Source organism: Panthera uncia, chromosome C2 (assembly GCF_023721935.1).
Source record: "Panthera uncia isolate 11264 chromosome C2, Puncia_PCG_1.0, whole genome shotgun sequence".
NCBI classification, from domain to species: Eukaryota; Metazoa; Chordata; class Mammalia; order Carnivora; family Felidae; genus Panthera; species Panthera uncia.
The window spans coordinates 149,494,602-149,521,194 of record NC_064810.1 but is presented as its reverse complement, the minus strand read 5'-3'; the positions used below and the strand labels follow the sequence as shown (position 1 = coordinate 149,521,194).

General features: G+C 45.2%; 1 long non-coding RNA gene across 8 annotated transcripts; it reads right to left on the bottom strand.

Moving 5' to 3' along the window:
- Window positions 1-449: 449 nt before the first annotated feature.
- Window positions 450-26,500, bottom strand: LOC125921435 (uncharacterized). 8 transcript variants are annotated; one of them, XR_007457417.1, is made up of 5 exons: window positions 25,012-26,354; window positions 21,589-22,040; window positions 20,625-20,739; window positions 16,939-17,095; window positions 450-656 (listed from the first exon to the last, which is right to left on the bottom strand). It is a non-coding gene; the product is annotated as an uncharacterized LOC125921435 (long non-coding RNA). The 8 variants fall into 8 exon arrangements; XR_007457418.1 differs by lacking the exon at window positions 450-656 and adding an exon at window positions 9,167-14,979; XR_007457420.1 differs by lacking the exon at window positions 450-656 and adding an exon at window positions 26,382-26,500 and having other exon boundaries at window positions 16,232-17,095; window positions 25,012-25,082.
- Window positions 26,501-26,593: the final 93 nt, after the last annotated feature.

The following is a 26,593-nucleotide window of genomic DNA, read 5'->3' as shown; positions in this document are numbered from 1 at the left end:
AAGGCTGGGCCCCTGCTCACGCGTCCCAGGCCTCACCGGGGCTGTGGCCTCAGTTCCAGACACCAGGGGCACTGCTCGCCTTCACCAAGCGTGGTTCTCCCTGGATTGTGCCACACTTTTAGGTCCTGGCCTGGCTCTTCTAGGCTCCAAGAGGGTCTGGAGAACTTCCACTCCAGCCCACAGATCTCTGGAGAACTCAGTTATCAGTAATGGTCCTTAAGCATATTTGTGTTAATCCTGAAGGTTTTGATCTATTTTTACTTTTATTATTATTTTTTTAAAGATTTTATTTTTAAGTAACCTCTCTACCCAATGCGGGGCTTGAACTTACAACCCTGACCGCGATCAAGAGTTGCATGAGCTGGCCAGATGCCCTGCTTCTGATCTATTTTTAAATAGAATGTCACTTTTTTACTGTTCACTCAAGAAAGTTTGGAAAATATATTTAAAAAAAATTTTTTTTTAATGTTTATTTATTTTAGAGACAAAGAGCACAAGCAGGGGAGGGCCAGAGAGAGAGGGAGGCACAGAATCCGAAGCAGGCTCCAGGCTTGAGCTGTCAGCACAGAATCCGACGCGGGCTCGAACCCACAAACCATGAGATCACGACCTGAGCCGAAGTCGGACACTTAACCGATTGAGCCAACCAGGCGCCCCTGGAAAATATATTATTTTTAAAAATCACTGATCATTCTAATCCGAGAGATAGCTCTAGTGATCTTTTAGAGTGCCCCGACATTATCAGTGACCATAGCTTTTCTCTCAATGGTCTCCCTGTTGCCGTGTCCCGGTTCCTGAGCCTCCCGGATACTGGAGGCTCCCCGGCCTTGCCCCTGTGCCTTCAGGGACTCCTAGAAAGGCCCCATGTACTCAAGGCAGCCCTGAGATGGGACCTTCCTCTCCAGGGTCCCCCAGGGGGCAGACCCACAGGGTGGTCCTGGAAGAGCCCCTAGGATCTGCCCCGTGCTACCTATGGCTGGGGACTAGCCTTTGGATCGGCTCCTGGTCATGAGGTTGCAGGGGTCTCGGGGTGACACCAGTCACGTCACGGGAAAAGTCTGCATTCTCTCAGGCAGGCTGGTGACCTGAATGTGCTCACCTCACTCCCACCTGATCCTTACACCTCTCGCACGTTCTCTCCACCAATGCCCAGTTCCCCACCGGTGGGTTCCCAGACGCCAAGAAGGCTTCCTCTTCTCATTTTGGGCTTAGTCCTCTAGGAACCTTTGATAGAGAAATCCTCGTTTTTCTTTAAAAAAATTTTTTTGTAGGGGCTCCTGGGTGGCTCAGTCAGTTAAGGGTCCAACTTCGGCTTAGGTCATGATCTCGAGATTCATGAGTTGGAGCCCTGTGTCAGGCTCAGAGCCTGGAGTCTGCTTTGGATTCTGTGTCTCCCTCTCTCTCTCTCTCTCTCTCTCTCTCTCTCTCTCTGCCCCATCCAGACTCATGCTCTGTCTCTCAAAAATAAATATTTATAACATTTATTTATAAATATGTTTATTTTTGAGAGAGAGACAGAGAGAGAGCAAGGAAGAGACAGAGAGAGAGAGGGAGACAGAGGATCTGAAGTGGGCTCTGTGCTGAACAGCAAAGAGCCCGACACGGGGCTTGAACTCACACACCGTGAGATCATGATCTGAGTCAAAGACAGACACTTAACTGACTGAGCCACCCAGGCATCCCACCCCTCATTTTTCAATAGGGAAAATTCACGGCTGAAATGTTATGAAAGGCAAAAGCAGAAAATTCTGGAGGGCAGCAGCAAAGTTAAAATACAAAACTATAAGACTACATGACTATGAACCTGAATTCTGCCACAAGCAATGACAGGGGAAAAACAACAGGGAGAGGGGTTTCTGCCAGATTAGACAATAAGATATATATAATACTATGTGACTATGCTGGATCCTGGTTCAAACAGGTCATGTGTAACAAGACATTCTTGGGTCATAAACTGATAGAAGTTAATATCCAGCAGGAAAAAACCTCTTTGACCTCAGCCGCAGCAATTTCTTACTCGACGCATCTCCAAAGGCAAGGGAATTAAAAGCAAAAGTGAACTATTGGGACCTCATCAAGATAAAAAGCTTCTGCACTGCAAAGGAAACAATCAAAACTAAAGGGCAACCGATGGAACGGGAAAAGATATTTGCAAATGACATATCAGATAAAGGGCTAGTATCCAAAATCTGTAAAGAACTCACCAAACTCCACACCTGAAAAACAAATAATCCAGGGGAGAAATGGGCAGAAGACATGAGTAGACACTTTTTTAAAGAAGACATCCAGATGGCCAACAGACACATGAAAAGATGCTCAACGTCACTCCTCATCAGGGAAATACAAATCAAAACCACACTCAGATACCACCTCACGCCAGTCAGAGTGGCTAAAATGAACAAATGAGGAGACTACAGATGCTAGAGAGGGTCCGAGAAACGGGAACCCTCTTGCACTGTCGGTGGGAACGCAAACTGGTGCAGCCGCTCTGGAAAACAGTGTGGAGGTTTCTCAAAAAATTAAAAATAGATCTACCCTATGACCCGGCAATAGCACTGCTAGGAATTTACCCAAGGGATACAGGAGTGCTGAGGCATAGGGGCACTTGTACCCCAATGTTTATGGCAGCACTTTCAACAATAGCCAAATTATGGAAAGGGCCTAAATGTCCATCAACTGACGAATGGATAAAGAAGATGTGGTTTATATATACAATGGAATACTACTTGACAATGAGAAGGAATGAAATCTGCCAATTTCAGCAACGTGGATGGAACTGGAGGGTATTATGCTAAGTGAAATATGAAATAAGTCAGGCCGAGAAAGATACGATATGTTTTCACTCATATGTGGATCCTGAGAAACTTAACAGAAGACCACGGGGGAGGGGAAGGGGAGGAAAAAAAGTTACAGAGAGGGAGGAAGGCAAACCATAAGAGACTCTTAAATACTGAGAACAAACTGAGGGTTGATGGGGGGTGGGGGGGGGGAGGGGAAAGTGGATGATGGGCATCGAGGAGGGCACCTGTTGGGATGAGCGCTGGGTGTCGTAGGGAAACGAATTTGACAATAAATTATATTCAATATAAAAAAATAACAACATCCAGAACTTCTACAGCTCAACAAAAAAGAAATATGACACAACTTTAAAAATGGGCAAGGGACTTGAACAGACATTTTTCCAAGGGAAATATACAAATGATTGATAGAATACATGAAGAAACGTTCAACGTCACTACAACTCAAAACCACAACAAGATACCATATCACGCCCATTATGATGCCACTATCGATCAAACAACTCCAGAAGGTGACAAGTGTTAGCAAAGATGTGGCAGACTTGGAACGCGGTGCACTGTTGGGGGGAATGTAACATGGTGCAGTCGCTGTGGAAGATCGTGCGGCAATTTCTCAGAAACTTAAACGCCGATACGCCCTGCGATCCAGCAGCTCCACTTCTGAGTACGTACCCCAAATAATTGAAAGCAGGGTCTTGAAGAGACCCCATAGGCATAGCAGTGTTATTCCCAATAGCCCAAACAGGTAAGCGACTCAAATATCCCTTGACGGATGAACGGATAAGCAGGACGTAGAACACATATAAAATGGAGATGCTACGCATCCTTCAAAAGGAACGAAATTCGAACGTGCTGCAATTATGCTGGGGGAAATAAGCCAGTTGCAAAAAGACAAATGGTGTATGATCCATTTACGCAAGGTATCTAAATGGCCACACTTAGAGAGATAGAAAACAGAATGGTGGTTTCCAGGGTCTGAGGGGAGGAGAGAACGGAGAGCTGCTTAATGCGTGAGTACAAGGTTTCAGTTTTGCACAAGGAAAAATGTTTCTGGAGCTCGACTGTATGACAATGCGAACGTACTTAACAGTATTGAACTGTATAAAAATGGTCAAGTGGATGGCTCAGTCGTTTAGGCTTATGACTCTTGACTTCAGCTCAGGTCATGATGTCACGGTTCCTGAGATCTAGCCCCGCGTCGGGCTCTGTGCCGACAGCGAGGATCCCGCTTGGGATTCTCTCCCTTGCTCTCTGCCCCTCCCCTGCTCGCTCTCTCTCTCTCAAAATAAATAAACATTCAAAAAATAAATAAAAATGGTTAAGGTGGTACATCTTATGTCATGTGTGTTTTACCACTAAAAACAAAGACATTGTCTTGGGACAATTGGGGAAATCTGGGTATTAGATGATGCCAAAAAATGATCACTATTTTTTTAAGATGTGATAATAGCATTACGGTTACATAAGAAAATGTCCAAATCTGTTAGAGTCCAAATCGGAAGTATATTGGCATGAAATAAATGATGTTTGGGATTTGTTTGTAAATAGTTAAGTAGGGGCGCCCGGGTGGCTCAGTTGGTCAAGTGTCCAACTTTGGCCCAGGTCGTGATCTCGCGGTTCATGAATTCAAGCCCCGCATCGAGCTCTCTATTGTCAGCACAGAGCCGGCTTTGGATCCTCTGTTCCTCTCTCTCTCTGCACTTCCAAACACTCATGAGCACGCTCTCCCTCTCTCTCTCTCTCTCTCAATTATTTAAATTATTATTTAATAATAAGTAAATTGAAAAAAGTAGCAAAGTATATATAAAATAAATGTGACCACACAATAGTTATTGAATTAGTTCATTTTTTCTCCTTATTCTTGTGTGTTTAAAATTTTTGATAATTAGAAACTGTGTTGAGCTTAAAAGTACAAGCAGTATTACTACTCCACTTGGATAGATCTCTCTGCATCTCCCTAAGGTAGGTATTTTAAAATCATTAATTAGGAATGACTGAAACAAAAAAATAATCTTTTCTCATCTGGTTGGGGAAGTAGAAAGGAAGTTTGATCATTTATTTTTAGACATCTGAAAATCTCATCTCTGACAATTGATTTTTTTTAAAAAATTACTCATTTTGAGGCTTAAAAAAAGTATACCAAGAATATTTTCACTCAAAATACTTTAACTTTATTTTAAGAGGGACTTTCTTTTTTTTCATTTTTATTTTTTAATGTTTATTATTTTTAGAGAGAGAGAGAGAGACAGAGAGCAAGCAGGGGAGGGGCAGAGAAAGAGGGAGACACAGAATCTGAAGCAGGCTCCAGGCTCTGAGCTGTCAGCACAGAGCCCGATGCGGGGCTCAAACCCACGAACCGTGAGATCATGAGCTGAGCCGAAGTCGGATGCTCAACTGACAGAGCCACCCAGGTGCCCCTAAAAAGGACTTTCATGAACAGCATGGCATTTGAGTCAGAAGGGCCAGTGCCACTGACCCTGAACAAGGAGAGAAGAGTCAGGGCTCCTTAGTAGCCATGCCGAAAGCCTGCTTCATGGCAAGGGGGGCCCCTGGCTCTTCAGCCAAGCCAGGAAGACATGAACACACTTCTTTCCTTCAACAATGAGGGAACAGCCTCTTTGGGGCCTCTGGTTGACAGAAAATTCTGGGTTATGGGGCTGGGAAGTGGCAAGGGGTGGAAAACTGGAGAATGCCTGTTCAAACCAGGCTGGGATAATTTCAAATTCTAGAAGGTGAACTCAGACTCACAGAGCAAAACACATTGGGCCATTGTGCTGGTAGGTGGGTGGGTGAACTCACCATCAATTCAGGGGCACTTTGTCCCCACTGGCTGCTGTATGCCAGATCATGCAGAATAAATGGTCTAAAAGGCCCTGGGGACTTCTGGTTCTGGGAAAATATGGAGTAAACACACATCTCCCTATTCCCTCTGTTAAGTACAGTTTAAAAAAAAAAAAACCTTGGACTTAACATATAAAACAAACATAAGGAGACTTTGAAAGGTGTAAAGAAGGCAGACAGGCTAAGGTACCCTGGGACCCACAGAATGACATGGTGGTGATTCCCAGGGTTTTCTCTTTGCATTATGTATTTCAGAGTGAGTATTGGAGAAGCCAGCAACCCAGAAACTAATTGGTACTGACAAAAAAAAAAAAAAAAAAAGGAAGAAGGAAAAAGAAAGAAAGAAAGAAAGAAAGAAAGAAAGAAAGGGAAAGAAAAAAGGGCTTGCTCTTTCTAGCCAAAGGACTAGCAAGGGGCAGCGTAGCAGGAAAGAAAACTTTTAGAAAATAATCACTCTACTCCAGCCACAAAAACTGTACAAAAAGCTACACTACCACCTATACCCTCCCCGCCAAGCCAAATGGGGACCCTCGACTTCCACGCAGGGTAGTGTCAGAAGAGGCCAGCGAGAGTCAGATTTTCACCACGGCCGGCAGCAATGTGCCCCTCCTCCATGTGTGTGGAGGCCACAAGGGGAGCAGTATGGAGGCATCCTTCCCCCTCTAGCCAGGGTGGTATTAGCAGAGGCTCCGTGGGCAGTCTGAATTCCCATCCTGGCCCAGCAGTAACTGGGTACCCCTCACCAATTCCCACTTCTCAGGATGTCAACAGAGGCTGAGTAGGAAACCTGAACTTCAACCTCCATCTGACGGCATGGAGAAGACCTTTTTTTTTAATAGTAGGCTCCATGTTCAGTGTGGGGCTTGAGCTCAAACCTTGAGATCAAGAGTCACGTGCTCTACTAACTGAGCCAGCCAGGTGCCCCAGAGAAGGCCTTCTACAACAGGACGTTTAAATAAGGTCCAGAGTCTCATAATACTCAAAATGTCTGGGACTGAAAATCATTCCTCATACAAGAACCAGGAAAATCTCAACTTGAGCAAGAAAAGACGGTCCAACTGATACTAACACCAACATGATACAGATGTTGAAATTACCTGACAAGGATTTTATTTTTTTTAATAATAAGGTTTACTCATTTATTATGAGAGAGAGAGAGAGAGAGAGAGAGAGAGAGAGAGAGAATACACACAAGCAGGGGAGGGGCAGAGAGAGGGAGACACAGAAGCCAAAGCAGTCTCCAGGCTCTGACCTGTCAGCACAGAGCCCCATGAGGGACTCAAGCTCACGAACCATGAGATCCTAACCTGAGCTAAAGTCGGATGCTTAACCAACTGAGCCACCCAGGGGCCCTTACGTGACAAGGATTTTAAAGCAGCCAGTATAAAAATGTTTCAGTGATCAATTACAAACACACTTCAAATAAACAAACAAACAAAAAGTTTTGGCAAAGAAATAAAAGAAATGAAGAAGAACCCAACTGGAATTTTAGAACTGAAAAAAAGTAACTGAAGTAGAAAGCTCACTGGATTAGTTCTATAGTAAAATGGAGAGGATGAAGGAAAGAATCAATGAACTTGAAGACAGAATAATAGAAATCACCCAATATGAATGACAGAGAATAGATTGAAAAAAATTAATAGAACCTCAGGAATTTGCGGGACTTTAAGAAAACATCTAATATTTGTGTCACTGGGATCCCAAAAGTAGAGGAGAAAGAAGGTAGAGCTTTAATGTTTATTTATTTTTGAGAGACAGAGAAACAGAGTGCGAGTGGGGGAGGGGCAGAGAGAGAGGGAGACAGAATTGGAAGCAGGCTCCAGGGTCTGAGCTGTCAGCACAGAGCCTGATGCAGGGCTCACACCCACAAATCGTGAGATCATGACCTGAGCCAAAGCTGGACGCTTAACTGACTGAGCCACCCAGGTGGCCCAAGAAGATGGAACTTTAAAAGTATTCAAATAAATATGGCTGGATATTTTCCAAATATGGCAAAAACCTGAACCTATAGATTCAAGAAGCTGATCAAATCCCAAACAAGATAACCCAAAGACATCCTTGCCGAGATACATCATACTCAAACTGCTGAAAACTAAAGACAAAGACAAAATCTTGAAAGTGGCCAGAGAGAAATGACACCTTCCCTATAAGGAGAAAAACAACCTGAATGACACCAGCTTTCTCACTGGAAGCCTCAGAGGTCAGAAGAAAGTGGCACCACATTTTCAAGTGCTGAAAGAAAAGAATTGTCAATGCAAAATCCTCTATCCAGTGAAAATCAGGGAGGAAGAAGAAATGAAGACATTCTCAGACAAAGAAAAATGATGAGAATTTGTCAACAGCAGACCTAACCTCAAAAAATAGCTACGGGAAGTTTTTGAAAGAGAAAATAAATGATTAGGAAAAGAATCTTGGGACATCAGGAAGAAAGAACTAAAATGCAAAAACAAGTCAATAAAAAGGTTTTCCTTCTCCTCTTGACTGGCATCTGATAGTTTAGTGGTTGTGTGCCAGATAAATTAGGGGAGTTGCTAAGTATGGTGATAATTTCTCCTTCAAGCAACTGCACAATGGAAAGGAGAAATGGAGTGACTGCTGGCCAGGAGGAGGGATTCTGTGACCCCTACAATTTCCTCTTTCCTCAGAAGAACAAAGCCCACCTGGCCCAGTCTAGGGTTCCCTCTCCCACACACTCATGCATTGTCTGATATGGTTCTCAGTTAATGCAGAGGAAATATTTAAGACGATTACAAACAGGGGCAGGTAAAGGGACCTGAAGGGAAGAAAGTTTTGACACCTCACTGAAACTGGTAATGTGAACACAAGGAGAACTGAGATAAATTATGTACATACAATATTATACCGAGTACCTACTAAATATCTATACAAAGAAACACTCTCTATACATCAAAAATAAGTCAAAACGAACGTCTACTTACAATGACCAATGGAGAATAGATTAGATTAGTCCGGTGTTAGGGCTGCTGGTGGAAGGGGAATGGGCAGTCTATAAAGAGGGAGCCAAGGGAGATCTTAAAGGTAAAAGTTTTGTATCTTGATTGCAGTGGTGTTTACACAGATCTATACATGTGATAAAGTGGCAAAGAACTATACACACAAGTTGTACCAATGTCAAGTTCTTGGTTTGATATTGTATCTCAATTCCCTAAGATATAGCCATTGGGGGAAATTGTAGAGAAGGCCCAAAAAACACTCTGTACTACTCTTACAACTTCCTGTGAATCTATAATTATCCCAAGATTAAACAGTTTTTTAAAAATTTAACATAAAAAATTGGGGCACCTGGGTGGCTCAAGTCAGTTAAGCATCTGACTCTTGATTTTGGCTCAGGTCATGGTTTCACAGTTCGTGAGATGGAGCCTCAAGTTGGGCTCCACGCTGACAGCACAGAGCCTGCTTGGGAGTCTCCCTCTCCCCCTCTTTCTGCTGCTCCCTGTGCATGTGTGTGCACATGTGCTCTCTCTCTCTCAAAATAAGTTAAGCAATGAAAAAAATTAACATAAAAATGAAGTAAAAAAACGTTTATGCAATGATTAAAGTTAATTTTCCATCTTGCTTATTCCCCCAGTCTCACTGAAATGTAATTCACATACAACACTATGTAAGTTTAAGGTATACAGCATAATGACTTTCCTTACATACAATGCAAATGATTACCACAGTAAGTTAACATTCATCATCCCATATAGATTTTAAAAAAGACCTTTTTACTTATGAAGAGAGCTCTTAAAATCCACTCTTTTTAACAAGCTTCAATATACTATACAGCAGTGTTAACCATAGTCATTAGTCATTGAGTTATACATTATATCCCCCGTGCTTATTTATTTTATAACTGGAAGTCTCTACCTTTTGACCACCTTCATCCAGTTCAACCCTCCCCCTCCCCACCTCCCACCTGTGGTTGCCACAAATCTGATCTCTCTGAGCTTGGTTCTTTGTTTTGATTCCATATGTAAGTGAGATCATGCAGTATTTGTCTTTCTCTGCCTTACTTATTTTCATTTAGCATAATACCCTCTAGGATCATCCATGTCGTCTCAAATGGCAGGATTTATTGCTAAATGTTTCATTGTGTATATAGATACCACAACTTCTTTATCCATTCACATATCAGTGGGCACCTAGGTTGTTTCTATGCCTTGGTCATTATAAATAATGCTATGAACATGAAGGTGCGGATATCTCTTTGACACAGTGTTTTCATTTCCTTTGGATATATACCCAGAAGTGGAATTGCTTTCCAACTGGCTTATTGGAAATTTGCACTCTGCACTCTCACCAACAGTGCACAAGGGGTCCCTTTTCTCCACATCCTCGCAGCCTTTATCTACTATCTTGTTTTTAAAAAAGAATACTCTCCATTATAAAAATGATCATTGAAAATATGTTTATGCATATATTTCATATAAAAGTCTATGTATTTTCAACTAGCATTTTGTTTTGTATTGGGAAAATGAGCCAAATTATATTTTTTGAGGATCTATTTATTATACAGGCCCTGGTCAAAAGGGGAATTCAAATATAAACTAAACAGGGCTCTGTCCTCAAGGAACTTACAGCCCAAAGAATCAAGGCACAAATGCAGGAAAACCCTAATAACTTAAGAGTTAGACAACACAGCCCTCCATAGCAGATATGCTGGCCAAAGACAGCATGTGCTACAAGTTCTGAAGGCAGGCTTCTGTGGGCCAGGTCTTGAAAAGGCCTCTCTGGAGGCAGATAACCTTGAGGTGGGCTTTGAAAGGTGGAGGTGGTGGAGACAGAGATTCAAGCAGTAAGGGAATAACTTAGACAGATGGGGAAAGTGGGAGACACATTTGGGGGCCCGTGGACTGGTAGGACAAGACATTCTGGGTTCAGTAGGGAGTTCCTAGAAAGCAGATTGCAGCTGGGAGCATATGTCTGGGCAGGAAAGGGCTAAAAGGGAGTGCAGAGATCAGTTGAGTGGATGTGTGCAGGACAGATCAGGGAAGTTGATAAGCACAGTTGTAATTCCTGTAATTCAGACAACTGCGTAAACAAAAATGGGAAATGAAGTGACTGCTGGTTGGGGGGAGCAACTCTGGGATCCCCAGCATTTCCTCTTTCCTCAGGTCAAACCGTAGCAGGCTCGTTCCAGAGTCCTCTATCCTAAGCACTCATGCATTAATTCAACCTGCAACCACATAACCCTGAGGTCCTGAGGGTGGACCAAGTCCAAGGACCCATGAGGTAAGTCTCATGTGGTCTCTGCTATATTTGGTTCTTCTGATTGAGTATTCATAAGTGAAAATGAATGTGTTTCAAGATCAACACCTTCATCCACTTCATTACCTCCTTCTAGGATAGCACTATCCAACAGAAACACATGTATTTTTTAATGCTCTAGTAACCATGTTAAAAAAGTAAAAAGAAACAGATGAAATTAATTTGCCCCACCCCAGACCTACTTCATCAGATTCCGCACTTTTAACAGGATCTCCAGATGATCCACAGATACAAAAAAAATGGAAAAGTTCTGCTTCAACCATTAAAAGATGATACAGGGTATGTAGCATTTTGGCTATTCAATATCAACTTTTCCCTAGTCATCCAGGTTCCATGCCATGATTTCACCCAGTCCTAGCTCCAGAGATCTAGGCCAAGCAGCACTTCTCTTTGATGCTAAGCACTGCGGTTGGTTCAGGCATTTCATGTGACCCAATGAGAGTCAATGAGACCCAATGAATCCTTTGATAGACTCCACTACGTTTGAATGAAAAAGGCTGTGCATTCTGGAGCCATTTTGGAGCATGATGGGAGAGCCTGCCTGTATATGAAACCTGTGGATGGAGGAAAAACCAGACACTGATGACTTTATTTGAGCCCTTGCTTCAAGCCTTACAGCTTGACTTTGCAGGAACCAGTAAATTCCCTGTTTAACTTGTTTGGGTTGTGTGCTAGATAGATAGGTCTCCTCCTCCCCTTCTCCTCCCCTTGTTCTCCACCAGGCTCTGTGCCTCAGAGTATTGACCTTCAAGGATGACATCAGTAGGCTCCCTTTGTCCACTGGTTTTCTGTTGGCCAATGGGAGGCACCAGCAGGAGATCAGAGAGTAGGAAGAGATGGAAGTCGGGGTATTTATTCGCTTGCCTCCCTTCTTGAGAGCTTGCCGAGGGATAACTTCCTTTCTATCAAAGGCTATAGCTACTTTCAGGTAGCTTTCTCCTTCACTTACCTTCTCTGGTCCCAGTAGTCCCCTGTCTCCTTGCTCCTTCATGGCCTAGGGCTGTTTTGCTCCCCAAGGTTGCCAGTCCTGGACTAGTGCACATTCTTTTTGGATTCCCTATTCCCTGACCATGACTCTGCAAAAACCTCCTTTATCAAACTCTCCTCAAGTTATCCATTTTGAGTGTGCCACTTACTTCCTTTTGGGACCTGACTAGTACAATCATTGGTATTAGAAGTGGTTTTGAGGGGCACCTGGGTGGCTCAGTCGGTTGAGCGTCCAACTTCAGCTCAGGTCATGATCTCGCGGTCCGTGAGTTCGAGCCCCGCGTCAGGCTCTGGGCTGATGGCCCAGAGCCTGGAGCCTGCTTCCGATTCTGTGTCTCCCTCCCTCTCTGCCCCTCCCCCATTCATGCTCTGTCTCTCTCTGTCTCAAAAATAAATAAATGTTAAAAAAAAATTAAAAAAAAAAAAAAAAAAGAAGTGGTTTTGAAATAAGATTCCATGGGGGGAGAAATGATTCCGTGGATAAAGAACATTTGGTATAGGGGCACCTGGGTGGCTCAGTCGGTTGAGCGTCAGACTTTGGCTCAGGTCATAATCTCACACTGTGTGACTTCGAGCCCCGCGTCGGGCTCTGTGCCGAGCTCAGAGCCCGGAGCCTGCTTGGGATTCTGTGTCTCCCTCTCTCTCTGCCCCTCCCCTGCTCACGGTCTGTCTCTCTCTGTCTCTCAATAATAAATAAATGTTTAAAAAATAAAAAATAAATAAACATTAAAAAAAGAAGAACATGTGGTATATAACAATGGACTATTACTCAGACTTAAAAAAAAGAATGAGATCTTACTATTTGTGACAACATGGATGGACCTAGAGGGTACTACGCTAAGTGAGATAAGTCAGACAGACAAAGACAAATATGGTAAGATTTCACCTACATGTGGAATTTAAAAAGCAAAACATACAAACAAGCAAATAATAAACCAACAAACAGAAACAAGCTCATAAATGCAGAGAACAAACTGGTGGTTGCCAGAGGGGAGGTGGGTGGGGAGGATGGATGAAATAGATGAAAGGTATTAAAGGTATTAAGAGGCACAAAATTCCAGTTATAAAACAAGTAAGTCATGGAGACGAAAAGTACAGCATGGGGAGTACAGTCAATAATACCGTAATAATACTGTATGGTGACAGATGGTAACCCTACTTACTGTGGTGAGCAGTGTGTAATGTATAGAATTGTTGAAAAAAAAGTAGGATTCCAGAACTGAGATGCTCATGTATATGAGGAAGGCATGGATAACCTCCTTGTTGTGGCGAAATGGGACCCTGGCAGTCCATAACAGGCAGTGTCCTCACAAATAAGCACATTATCATGGCAGTGGCCTGGGATACAGTGCAGGTGGAAAACGATAAGGCCATGAGGAGGGCTGCCTGGGTGGCTCAGTCGGTTGAGCATCTGACTCTTGATTTCAGCTCAGATCATGATCCCAGAGTCATGGGATTGAGCCCCATGTCGAGCTCCAAGCTGAGCAGGGAGCCTGCTTAAGATTCTCTCTCTCTCTCTCTCTCTCTCTCTCTCTCTCTCTGTCCCTTTCCCCAGCTTGCGTGCTCTCGCTTTCTCTCTCTCTCTCTAAAAACAAAAAAGGTCAGTTAGTGGAGGAAAGGAAAGTGCAGGCTTCTTACAGAAGCAGCCAGAAGCATTGCAGCACAGCCCGCTCTGGAGTGGCTCCAAAAGCCTGTAGAGAAGGGACATTCTCCGGTGAGCAGAACTCTACTGCAGATCTAGTTAATGCCCAGATCTAACCTGACTTGGGGGTTAGCCTGGCCCACTGGTCAGGAATTTGGAAAGAACAAGATTAGAAGGCTGGGGACAAGGAGGTCGAAATAAAGATGGACTTCTTGCGATCCACAAAGCATATTCATGTTCCATATAAATGCTCACCCAAGGGCATCTGTTGTAGATGAGACTCTCAATAATCAGGACAAGATGACACAATCTGCGAACATCAGATGGCCTCTTCCTCAGATACTCTCTAGTGCTTGGTTAATAGATCCATTTGCAAAGTGGCCCACGGTGACGAAAGGAGACATTGATGGACTCAACAACACAGACTTGCTCTCACCAAGCTGATCTGGCCATTGCCAACACTGTCTTTGGGGGCGGCGGGTGCGTATTTTAACTAAAAATTCAAAAATGTGGATATAACTCTATGTGCATTATCTATTCCTTCAGAAAGGAGTTTTGATAGTTTGTGTCTTTCAAGAAATGCATCCATTTCATTTGTTAAATATATTGGCATTAAGTTGTTCATAATATTCCTAAATTACCCTTTCAATATCTGTAAAAACTGTGATGTCATCTCTCTCATTCCTGATATTGGTAATTTGTGTTTTCTCTACTTTTTCCTGATTAGTCTGACTACTAGTTTAACAACTGTATAGATTTTTTTCTCAAAGAATCAGTTTTTGGTTTCATGGCTTTTTCTCTCTCGTTTTTTGTTTAGTATTTCACTGAATTTCATTCTGGTTGTCATTTCTTTTCTTCTGTTCACCTTGAGTTCAAGTTTACTCTTTTCTTTATGTTTTCTTTTTTTTTTAGAGAGGGGCACCTGGGTGGTTCAGTCAATTGAATGGAGTGAGGTGACCCTCCTCACTGTTACATCAAATGAACTTTGTATAAAGGAATTTTTGTGCTTCTCATCTCTACAAACTTGGGCTCAGTGGGTTTGGAGGTCCTAGTGCCAAAGAGAAGGATGCTTCCACCGAGGAACACATTCATGTTTCCATTAAACTAGAAGAAACTGCCTCCTGACTGATACACATTGTGACAGAAATTGTCCTCCGAATCTAGCTTCCCTTCCTTTCCTTAGGAATAGAACTCCAGAATTTTCACTGGAGTTACTATGGCCACTGTGCTGAAGATCACAGATTAGATTATAATTCAGAAGACATTTATTCCTTTCTTTCTCTCCTCTCTTCATGAGAGTCTACTTTCTGCCCTACTGACGCTGAGCTCGGGTATGTGACTTATGTCGGCCGTTGGGATGTCAGCAGACAGGATCCAAGCAAAGGCGCTAAATGTGCTTGTGAAGTTGTCGGGCTCGACTTTCGTCTTGCCATTCCGATTCTGGAGAGGTAAGTACAGAAGTAAAAGGGTTCAGACCTGTGCCAGGTCACCAATCTTGCTCTACGGCAACCTTTGCCACGGAGCTTCTAACCTATGTACATGACTTACCAAGGCCTAGGGATGCTGCCATTATCATGAAAGTCATTAGCATAAGGAGCACATGCCCTGGGTAGCTTGCTGGTGGCAAGAGGACGAGAGAAACATGGAACAGATCAGAACGCAAGCCGCAGCCTGGAGCCATGTCCGGCTGAATCCAACACAGACCAGCCAAACACCAGCTCCACTGTAGACATGTGAACAAGGAATAACTGCTCACACTGATATTTTGTGGTTGTTTGTTACAAAGCATTTTTGTGGCCACGGCTAACTGAGACCCTAGGTGTGGCCATGTGACTATGTTTTGGGCATCAGGATGGAAGAGTAAGCTAGTGATGCAACTTTTAGTTCATGACCTTAATAGAAAGGTGTGTGCCCTCTACTTTGCCTCGACTTCATGCTGCAGGAATGCGGGTGTGGCGGCGGGAGCTAAGAGCTGCTTGTTAAGGACGGGAGACACAAGACGGGCCGGGGCCTGGGACCTTAACACTATGGCGCCGACCTATCGTTGTAGGACTGCTTAAGGCTTTTATGTCAGAAAGAAACAAATTTTTATTTTGGTTATTGTCATAGCAAAAACAGTAGGCTATTATTATAGCCTAATGTAATTATAGCCTGATGTAGTTTGAGTTTTCTGTCACTAGCAACCAAGAGCTCCTGAGAAAATGGATTTGTTGCAAGCCCCCTGCAGTGTTCATCCAACCACAGTCCCATGATGTCTGCTGATGGGCCCTTCCTTGCTCTATTGTGGGTCCTGCCCACTCTGCTGTTGAACACTTGGCCCACGGTCTGCCTTGGATCACTACTGCTCCTGTCACAAAGGCCCCCTTCTCCTGCTTCACTGCTAGCTGTGACGGTGTATCTGGCTTGACTGAAGGGCTGACTATAACTGGACACTACAAATGCCTGCCCTATAGTTTAAAGCACAAGAAAAGTTAAAGCAGGGATGCATGTTTATTCACCCTGTGAATTGGGGGTGCAAAGACAATGGAACTTCTTTGTTTTCTATAATCTTTCCCATAAGCCCCTGCTCTGCCAGGTGGGAAGGGGAGATTTAGATTTGCCAGTAGATAAAAGATGAGATTAGTTTGGTTCAAACAGTGTCTTTGGAGGTAACCTGGTCTCTTTTTTTTAATGTTTCTTTTTGAGAGAGAGAGAGAGAGAGAGAGAGATAGAGCGCGAGTGGGGGAGGGGCAGAGAGGGAGAGAGAGGGAGACACAGAAACCGAAGCAGGTTCCAGGTGGTCAAAAGAGAACCGGATGCAGGGCTCGAACCCACGAACTGTGAGATCATGACCTGAGCCGTGAGATCATGACCTAAGCTAAAGTCAGTCACTTAATCGACTGAGCCACCCAGGCACCCTTAACCTGGTCTCTCTTAAGTAAATGCTGTTTCTCTCTCCCCTTCCCCCCCACTTTTTCAGGTGGCATCTGGGAGTATGGGAAAGGAAAAGCACAAACATGACTTTGTGGCAGAAGGAAGGGGTTGCCTTGGATCCCTGTGAGCAGGTCCTTGCACTGTCCTCTGGTTCTGCCACGAACACTGGGTCTGATTCCTGAGTTCCTAGAATTACCTGCTGAGATGCAGTGGGCCTAGTCTGGTCTTGGGAGTGTGATGCCAGCACACAGAGCTAAAGTCCACGGTCCCAACCATTCGCCTTCTGCCACAAAGTCCTACCTGTGCAGCCTTTTCATTCCAACTCTCTGTGCAAGCCTCTACGACACTTCCTCATGCCTTCATAGGGCACACGGAAGCTTTTGATCTCCTGCAGAACAAGTATAGGCTGTGAGGGACTGGGTAAGGTATCCTGGTATTCTCTGGCCTAGATTCTGCCCTTCAGAATTGCTACTTTATTGTTCTTACAGTATTTCGGACACGATGCAGAGCCAAATGCAAGGTTTCTTCTAGCAGCCTGCAGCCTCCCTCATGCCATACTGGGGAAGTGGTCCACAAGCCTCTGATGCTCTTGGGTTCTTTGTATTCTCTGTATCTGTCTTCTGTAGCTTCCCCTGGTCAAGATCTAGATGGATTGGGGAGATAGACGGGGAAATGAGAACCCTGGAGCCTGCCTGCCCTGCTTCCTTTCCCTTGTCTGCTTCTTCTGTCCACATGCCTGCAGGTGGGAAAACACAAATGTTACTTTTATTTCCTCTTCCTTCTTTCCAGGGCAGTGGCCCTCATGGCCTGGATATGACCGGTAGGTGAGTTTTCATCTCCACGGGATGGAAGGAACACCAGGCTCTGGGTGAGTCAGGCATGGCTTTTGACAGGAGGGCTGCAGGACAACTGTGAACTAGGGCCCTCCAAAGAATTATATTGATGGTCCATCCCTCAAATTTTACCATAAAAAAGTTAAGACACTCTGCTGGGGTGCTTTGTACAAACATCCTAGTTGCTGGTTCTACTCTACTGACCTCAGGTCTGCCCACTTCTCTTTTTCAAATAGTCCTTCCTATCCTTTCTACCTCCAGGGGTTATGGCACGAAGATCTGCTCTCTTACCCCAGGCAGTCTGTGGGCACACTCATCTGGCAGGACGTCTCCTACAGCCTGATTTACTTAATCTAGAAGAATACCACATTTGTGTGTGACCGAGCACATGCACTTGCTTCACCGGGACCATCCAAGGGGCTCTTGGCACTCCAGATTTGCTTCCTTCCAAGGTCTCCCTGCTGGTTGAGATTGTAGTAACACAACATGAACACCAGATGCACATTAACAGGTGAAACTGCCCAACTCCTTCCTGGGAAATGTTTTTTTCTAGCTGCAACGGAGTCTATAGAGCTCTACTTTTTCAACACCGATGGGTGTTCTTTCGACGTGTGGAGTTCCTCTTTGTTTCCCCACTTTCAGGCTGTTCCCCAAGGCTTATCAGGTGCACGGGAAGACTCACGAGGGCACCAACTAGTCTATGACAGCTACCACAATGCTACTTTTACTAGTTGGGGGGATTACATTCTTGGGCAGGGCACACTGAAGGACAGGTTTATGTAATTATATGTAAGGGGTCAAGGTGGGTTTTATTATCTTCATGTCCGACTAGATACTCTATGGGAGGATGGCATGGGGAACTGGGTGGGGAGCTGACTGGATCAGCACTTACCTAAGAGAGATCAGGTTACCCCCCAACGACTGAACCAGAAGAATCTGTTAATGGTAGGATAACACCTTCTCTGTCTGCTAGATGGGATGCTCAGAGCTTAGATTCCGCTCCAAGGTCATTCGGAGCCCTCCCTCTGTCATGGTCTGCTGCCATTCACCAGGGAAGCAACACCAGTTCAGGGATCCAGGTCCTTTTGGACAACGAAAGACAACTTCCTCTTGAGCCAGACTGCTCACAGCTGTGCATATGGAGAATCGTTCATAAACGTCTGGGCACCGCATCTGATAGGGCACTTTTGTCCCCATATCTTAGTGTCCTGAATTTTCCAACTCAATGCCCAGGCAGTCAGGCAGGGCCCTCTCTAATTCTGGAAGACCTGAAGCCCGAATTCACTTTTTCAGCTTGGGTGCTGAGGCAAACAAGCCTTCGCAATCCCCGGAGAATCAAAGAGAGAGCTTTCATTTCCTTCATCAGAGTTTGCGATTAGAAATGAAGCAGAAACGCCACGGGCGGCAAGGCGGAGGCAGTGCTGCCGCGTGTCATCACGCACACGGTGGTGGAGACCTGTTTGTCCTGAGGACGCAGACCTGGGTCAGCCCCGCAGCAGGCACTGGTAACTCTCCAAACCCGCACAAGGCTTTCTTACTCTAATTCCCACCGACTAATAAAGAACAGCTACCACTTGTTGAGCACTTACAACAGGGCGGGTGCCGGGCTGAGCATTTCCAGGAATTTCTGGAGCCAAGTTCCTCAGACTTTCTGAGTTGGTTTCCTCGTCTGTGAAACTGGCATGAAAACCTCACAGGCCAGGGGCGTTCACTTCCGAATGTCCCCTTTCTGCAAAGAGATCTTTCCTATTTTCTTCCTTTCTGGTCTTATATTCTAATAAACTCTGGCCTGCTGCTCAAAAAAAAAAAAAACAACAAAACAAAAAAACAAAAAACAAAAAGAAAACAAAAAACCTTACAAGGCTCCGTGAGGTATTTATATCCCTTAGCACACTGCCTGGCACTTAAATCTAATTGTTGCTGTAAAGATGTTATTGGGCTTTTTATCTGAATTTATATTAGAAAACTAGGTAGTCAAATTCCAGGCTGTCTGAAATCTCTTCAGTTCCTGAGTTCAGAGAGTGAGGGATACCAAGTTATCAGAAGATAAATAGGAGTATCAGGTTCCTGAGTTTAGTGAGAGACACCTGTATTTTCAAATGTTTTTATAAACCACACCCGCCCTCAGAGAATCCGACCCCACCCAAGCCCCCCACCTGGGGTTGAGAATTAAATGGCAAATGTCTTATTGCAAGTTTTCCCAATTAGGAGAGAAATGTGGCTCTTCACAAATTTCTAAATTGTCATCATGCTGGCAGGGCTTACGGTGGGCAAAAAAGCAAAAAAACACCGCCAAATCCAAAACTCCGCAAAAGTCCTTGACTTCCTTTCTAGTGATAGGGTGGCCTTCACTCCTAATGGGTGACCTGTGACCTAACCTGAAATACAGAATATTCACAGAAAGAGAAGACTGTGGGTCCATAGCAGCACAGGCTAAGTGCCCAGAAATGGTTTGGGGGAGCTGGAAAGCATACATGACTTCCCTCAGGCCTGGAATAATCTCCAAGCATTCAAAGCAGCGGAGGGCGGGGAGGGGGGGACCATCAGCTGAAGCTGGCAGAGCCAGCAGGACTTCGGACAGGTGGAGGAGAAAAGTGGCCTTCCCGAAAAGAGGAGAAAAGAGGACCGGTCTGAGCAAATCGGTGAAGGAAGGCAGAGTGAAACCAGGTTGAAGGGAGTGTTGGAAGACCCCTCAGTTTGAAAGAAGAGAAGGGCAGATTGTGGGGTACCCTAAACATCAGAACAGCCCGAGACAGGAGAAACCAAACTTTTACACTTTGGAAGAGCACATGAACATATACGAATTGTGGAGCACTTGTGACCTGAACCTGGAAAGTCTTCCTTTTGTTCACACATCCTGGTTGTGTCCCTCTCCCTAGCCCTCGAGCCAGTCACCGCACTGGATTTTTTTTTTGTTTGCTTCCTTGCTCTTCGTAAGTATCAAATACAGAAAAGCTTATTCAATTATGCCTCCTTTTGACCTTTTTGCGAGTGCAATCACCGTGTGTGTATTGTTACTTTGTTTCTGTCGTTTTGGAGATTCATCCGAGTTTTTTATATAGCTGGAATAAGTACATTTCCACTGTGCCACATTAGAAACTAATCCCTGGCTCTCTGCTTGGAGGAGAGAGACCAGGGACAGTGTCCACTCGACGGATGTTTTTACGTTCCATTTACGTGACTTCCTTTATTTCGTTATTACAAAGCACGGTGGCGTAAGTATTATTCTGTATGCTACTTGGAACATATGTTCAAGAGTTTATTTACGATATGTACCAAGGAGTAGCACTGCCGGGCTGCAGGGGAAGCACGGCTTCTGCTTTACTAGGGAATACCCACCTGCTTTCCAAAGAGGTCGCGTCCGGTGACATTCCACCTAGCAAGGTCTGAGAGTTTCGGCGGCTCTTTATTTCGGCCAGCACTTGGTATTCTCTGGCTTTTAAATGTTGCCCATCTGGTGAGGGTGAAATGGTATCTCATTTTAGTTTTTACGTGCATTTTCTTGATTACTAACGTGGCTGGGGTTTCTATTTATGGGCCCCCAAAATACTGTTGTGGAACCAACCTTAATGAATTACTTTCAAGAATTTATATTGTTAGAGCTAGCAATTATTGGAATGTTCCGTTCTTATAGTTCTAACAACACACATAGAACAAGTGTCTTTAGCACCTCCAAACATCTCCCAGAACTTACTCTATACATTCACATATATGTATGTTATAGATTGAACGTTTGTGTCTCCCCAAGTTCATATATTGAAATCCTACTCCTAAATGTGCTATTAGGATTACCTTTGAAAGGTAATTAGGTCATAAGGGTGGAGCCCTCATGAATGGGATTAGAGCCTGCTCCTGCTCTCTGCCATACTAGCATATAATGAAAAGACAGCCACCAACAAGCCAGGAAGCAGGCTCTCACCAGGCATCAGATCCACCAGCACCTGGGTCTTGGACTTCCCAGACTCCAGAACTGTGAGAAAAAGATGTTTGTTGTTCAAACAAGCCGCCTATGGTAATTTGTTAGAGTAGCCCCAACTAAGTCAATGTTGAAATCTATTTTATCTACAGGGGCGTCTGGGTGGCTCAGTCGGTTAAGCATCCGACTTCAGCTCAGGCCATGATCTCGTGGTTCGTGGGTTCGAGCCCTGTGTGGAGCACCGTGGTGACAGCTCAGAGCCTGGAGCCTGCTCCAGATTCTGTGTCCCTCTCTATCCCTCTCCTGCTCCCTGTCTCTCTCTCAAAAATAAACGTTAAAAAAAAATTTTTTTTTTAAATAGCAGTAATTTATCTACAACTTGTTTACCTTCACTGAAGATCGTTCCATTCCAGTATGTACAGATGTACTTCACTCTTACGTGGTATGGATGACCCATAATTCCACCAGTCTCCTCTTTTTTAATTTATTTGAAGAGGTAATATTTGGATTTATAAAATCCAATGTGTACAAGAGTATAATCCTCCTACATCTCTTCCTCAGCAAGTCAGTAGCTCTGGCCTGGAGGCCACCAAAATTAGCAGTCGCAGCAGAGATTGGCCAGATGCTCATCATTCCCATTTCTTCCTCCTGAGCACATAGGAAGCCATGTCCCAGTTTGCTTGACTCAGGTTGGGGCCGGACAACTGGGTCAGACCAACACGACGTGGGAAGAAATAACTGACACCATTTCCAGCGTTCACTACCTTTCGTGGTTTTCTCTCTCTTAGCTAACCAGCCGGCTGGATGCAGAGGGTCCAGGGGAGGAGTCCAAGGAGGCCCTAGAAGACGGTGCCACAGCACATTAGAAACTAAAATCTCTGTCTCTCTGCTTGGAGGAGAGAGACCAGGGACATCTGCATTGGACTTTACGTGAGAAATAAGCTTTTGGGTTCAGCCAGCCAACTTTTGGGGTTGTAACTTCAGCTAGCATTAATTACACCAACACACATTTACGTATCCTGAGATGTTCACATAATATATACGAGCAACTGCCAATCCTCTATCAGTGGACATGTAAATTGTTTCCAGTTTTCCCCTACTACAGTGAGGCTACAATAAACATCCTAATGAGGTAGCCTTTTAGACATATTAAACCCTTACAAGAGTAGTGTTGGCAATGGAGCAGGCACCTAGGAACTGGCTCTACCTCAGTCAAGTATTTCCCAACTTTTGCTTAATTCAGCTTGAGCTCATCAAGTTGGCTTGGTGCCAGCCGGGGTGACCCTCAAGCTACTCTCTGGCTCAGAATCCTGCTTGATGCTAATTCTTTCTGCACAGACCAATTTTTTTTTTTTTCCTACAGTAACGTTTGCACCTACTTATTTCTTACAGGCTCTGAGTGCCTGTCCCTTTGGACATTTATTTCCTGGGTTTGCCAAGATAGCAGCTTCTCACCAGGCTACACACTCCTAGCTTGTGCATGTCCCCTGTACTCTCATGCTCCGTCTATTTACTCAACACGACACCCTAATATGTGCCTGTGTGTGTGTGTGTGTGTGCGCGCACGCGCGTGCGGGGGGGGGCGGGGCACTGTTCCAGGTACAAGAGAGGAAGCACACTTAAATAAGGTATGGGTATTGTCCCCTCTCATAACAAGAGATGACATTATTCTACCTGTGACATGTGATAAGGGACAGATGAAGCGGGGGGGGGGGCAGATTCCACGGACATGGAACTGCTTAGAAAATCGGTTTATAACAAAGACATAAAATTGTGCTTTTCTTTATATTTAGGTTACTTATGTAGGGCACACATTAATTTCAAGACTTCAAAATTTTTCTTTCATTAAAGGAGCCTACAAAACTTGATTACAGCTGCAATTACCACTTCAAGGCATCACTAAGTCTTGAAATCAGTCTTTTTTTTCCTCCACCCTGCAGGTGCTAAGAGCAGAGCACAATGCTGGTGAGCTGCTTAACGGCAACAAAGACCGAAAGGGAAGTGTGAATATACTTTCCCTCTAGGTTTCTCAGTCCAGGCAGTGATTCTCAACTTTTGCGTTTACACACTGTAGTAGATGCTGTCTATACCTGGCTCATATCCTTCAGGCCTACCCCAGGGTTTGCTTTCGGAGCATTCTAGTACATGAGGAAGATTGCCTGTGAATGTTGCTCAAGCGCATTCTCTGACTTTAGGAACGTCCTTTTCCCAGCACTGAGTTAGGTAGAAGTTCAGGACCATCAACTAATCCTCAAGAGAGAAAGGAAGGGCACCTGGGTGGCTCAATAGGTTGAGTGTCTGACGTCAGCTCAGGTCATGATCTCGTGGTTGGTAGGTTCAAGCCCCACATCAGGCTCAGTGCTGTGGGTGCAGAGCTCACTTGGAATTATCTGTCCCCTTTGGCTCTGCCCCTCCCCTGCTCACATTGTCTCTCTTTCTCTCAAATAAACATTAAAAATAAATTAAAAATAAATAACTGGTTTCCTCTCAGTTTTCTCATAGAGGGTGTTCTCCAAACTCCTTAAGGGTGCTGTAGCACGGTATATAGATGGTCCCCAACTTACAATGGATCAATGTATACTTTTTAGACTTCATGATGGTACAAAAGTGATACGAATTCAATAGAAACTGTACCCAAAATTTTGTATTTGCAGCTTTTCCCAGGTTAGTGCTATGCGGGACAATCCTTTCCCATGAGGCTGGGCAGTGGCAGGTGCTACAGCTCCTGGTCAACCATGTGATCACCCAGGTCAACCATACCTAAACCATACTGTTCCCATACAGCTATTGGGTTTTTTTTAATGTTTTATTTTTAAACATTAAAAGAGAGAGAGAAAGAGAGAGAGAGAGAGAGAGAGCGAGCGCGCACGAGCTAGGGGAGGGGCAGAGAGGGACACACAGAATCAGAAGCAGGCTCCAGGCTCTAAGCTGTTAGCACAGAGCCCCATGCGGGGCTCGAACTTGTGAACTGTGATATCAGGACTTGAGCTGAAGCCGAATGCTTAACTGAGCCACCCAGTCGTCCCTAGCCATTCTGTTTTTTACTTTTGGTACAGTATTCAATCAATTACATGATATAGTCAATAATTCGTTACAAAACAGGCTTTATGTTAGATGATTTGGCCCAACTGTAGGTGAATGTAAATGTGCTGAGCATGTTAAAGGTAGGCCAGGCTAAGCTATGATGTTTGCACTCGCCTTTTCTGCATTGTCCTTTATAACACAATTGTCTACGTATTTGCTTGGCTGTTTACTATTTCTCTTGGACTACACCTCCACGAAAACAGGAAGTCACTTTGTTTACCTCTGTCTACCAGTGTTTATGACAGCACTCTCATGTGGAAGATACTCTATAAGCGGAGAAAGAGGTCGAGGTTTGGGCTCCTGGCCTCAAACAGCCACCAATTCTTTGCTCATTAACGGCGTGGAATCTTAACCTCTACGAGGCCACATGGGAAAGCCCAGGAGACAGGCAAAATGACCACGTCTACACAGCAGATTCTGGCTCAACTAAACCGTGTGTGGGGGGGGAAGGTAGAAGAGAACCCATTAATGAATGCAAGAATGTGGGGCCATGAGTATACTGAATTTTCACTATTAGGTTAGCAGCTCCTTTCCATCGGGAAACGGGGAATGAGAAAGGTGGCCAAAATCTCTCCCAGGAGCATATACTATTCTGCATGTAATTTCAAGAGAGTAAAACAGAAAAAAACAAAAAACTAGAAACTTCTGAAGCCCGTCCATGGTCCACACAGGTCAACAATCCTAGGTTAAGAATCTATGGTTATGCATCATTCTATTGACACAAACCTTGATCTCTCTAATCTTTACCATCAGGTTTAGCTCTTATCTGATGTATTTAATCGTCATCCCTCTTCTCCCTGCAAAAAGAAAGGCAACACACGGCAGTAAAGGCGTCAGTAGTAATGGCAGAAACCAGTTTCTACAGCAAGGCCTGGGTTCCTTCAAACTTGGGAAATGGCCCCTCGGCTGTAACCAGAATAGTCTAGGTTCTCAACTCCCACCTGTTGGAATCACGTTACCTTTACAAGGTCCGGTACGAATGCTACCTCCTTCGTGAAACGTCCTCCAGTCCCACCAACCAGGTGTAAGCCTAACAGCTCCATTTCCGCAACCCCTAGTTGACTACTTTCGGGGTCGGCGGCCCTCCTCCCGCAGAGCTCAGCACAGGCTTCCAGGGCCTGGCAGGGCCTGGGTGAAGGTCTCCTCCTTAACGACTACTATTGGGTCTGAAATACGTCCAAGAGGGAACGGTTTCGCACCCAGCCCCAAACATGCTGCACCTCTTTTTTTCATTTGGCCGAGCGCGATCAGTTTTCCCCTCGGGAACTTCCCCAGGGGACCTACGTGGTCAGCCAGAGAAAACTCAAATTCGGGGAGGTGACACAAAAGTCAAGGCCCTTGAAACGACGCCAAACCGCATGGGCCGAATCTCACTTGCCTAATGGCCCAAGCCGCGGCAGGGGGAAAAAAGCCCAACTCTTCGAGGCCCCCAAGATGGGTGGTCATTTGAGCTCCGGACCCAAGGTTGAGAACGGGCAGGAACTCCCCGCCCAGCCCAACAAGGTTACAGAGAGGGCGGCGACAGAGGCTGCAGCGAGCTCTTCCGCCTTGGAACAAGCGTCGTCAAACGGTAAGCTTCCCAGTTCCATTGCGTCCCGTAGCTCAAGGCCTTTCAGCCCAGCAGGCAGGAGTCCACACCCCAAGGCTACCTCACCCAACTGCACCCTCCACCTTCTCCACACCCTGCGGAGCCGTTCGCACGTCTCGAGGGTGTGACGGTTACGCCGTGACGTCACCCCGGAGAAAAGGGCAAACCGAGCAAGGCAGGCACTGGCGATCTTGAAGGAGTCCCGGCGCTGAGAAGCGCGATGAGAGTCTGGAGGCGGGACTAACTTTGACCGACGTCCACTTCCATCCATTGCCTTTCTGATTCCTTCTCAAACAAACCAATAAATGCGACGACGGAGACGGCGACGTGCCCCAACCGCCAGGAGTGGCTCCGCCCCCCTCCGCTCGGTCGCCCTTTGGCCGCCATGATGAGTGTGGCTACCGCCTTTGTGCTACTTTAGGCTCTCCTCTGACTGTCCGATACCCTCCCTAAACTCCTCCCTAAACTCCCCCCTAAGCATTTCTTGCCTCCCACTGTCAACTTCCACCTTGTCGGGATTCTTGCTAGCTCCGTGTATACGCAGCCACGCTTGAGATGGTGGCCGGAGGCGGGGCCGAGGCGGGGCCTTCCCGGCGCGGGGACGTCAGCGCGCTGCGTGTCGGCAGGTGGAGGGAGAAGGGAAAGTTTGGCCCGTGCGTGGGGCTAGGGTGGAGGGCGGGACAGAGGGGTTGGGCCCAGGCGAAAACCCTGTCGCTGCTG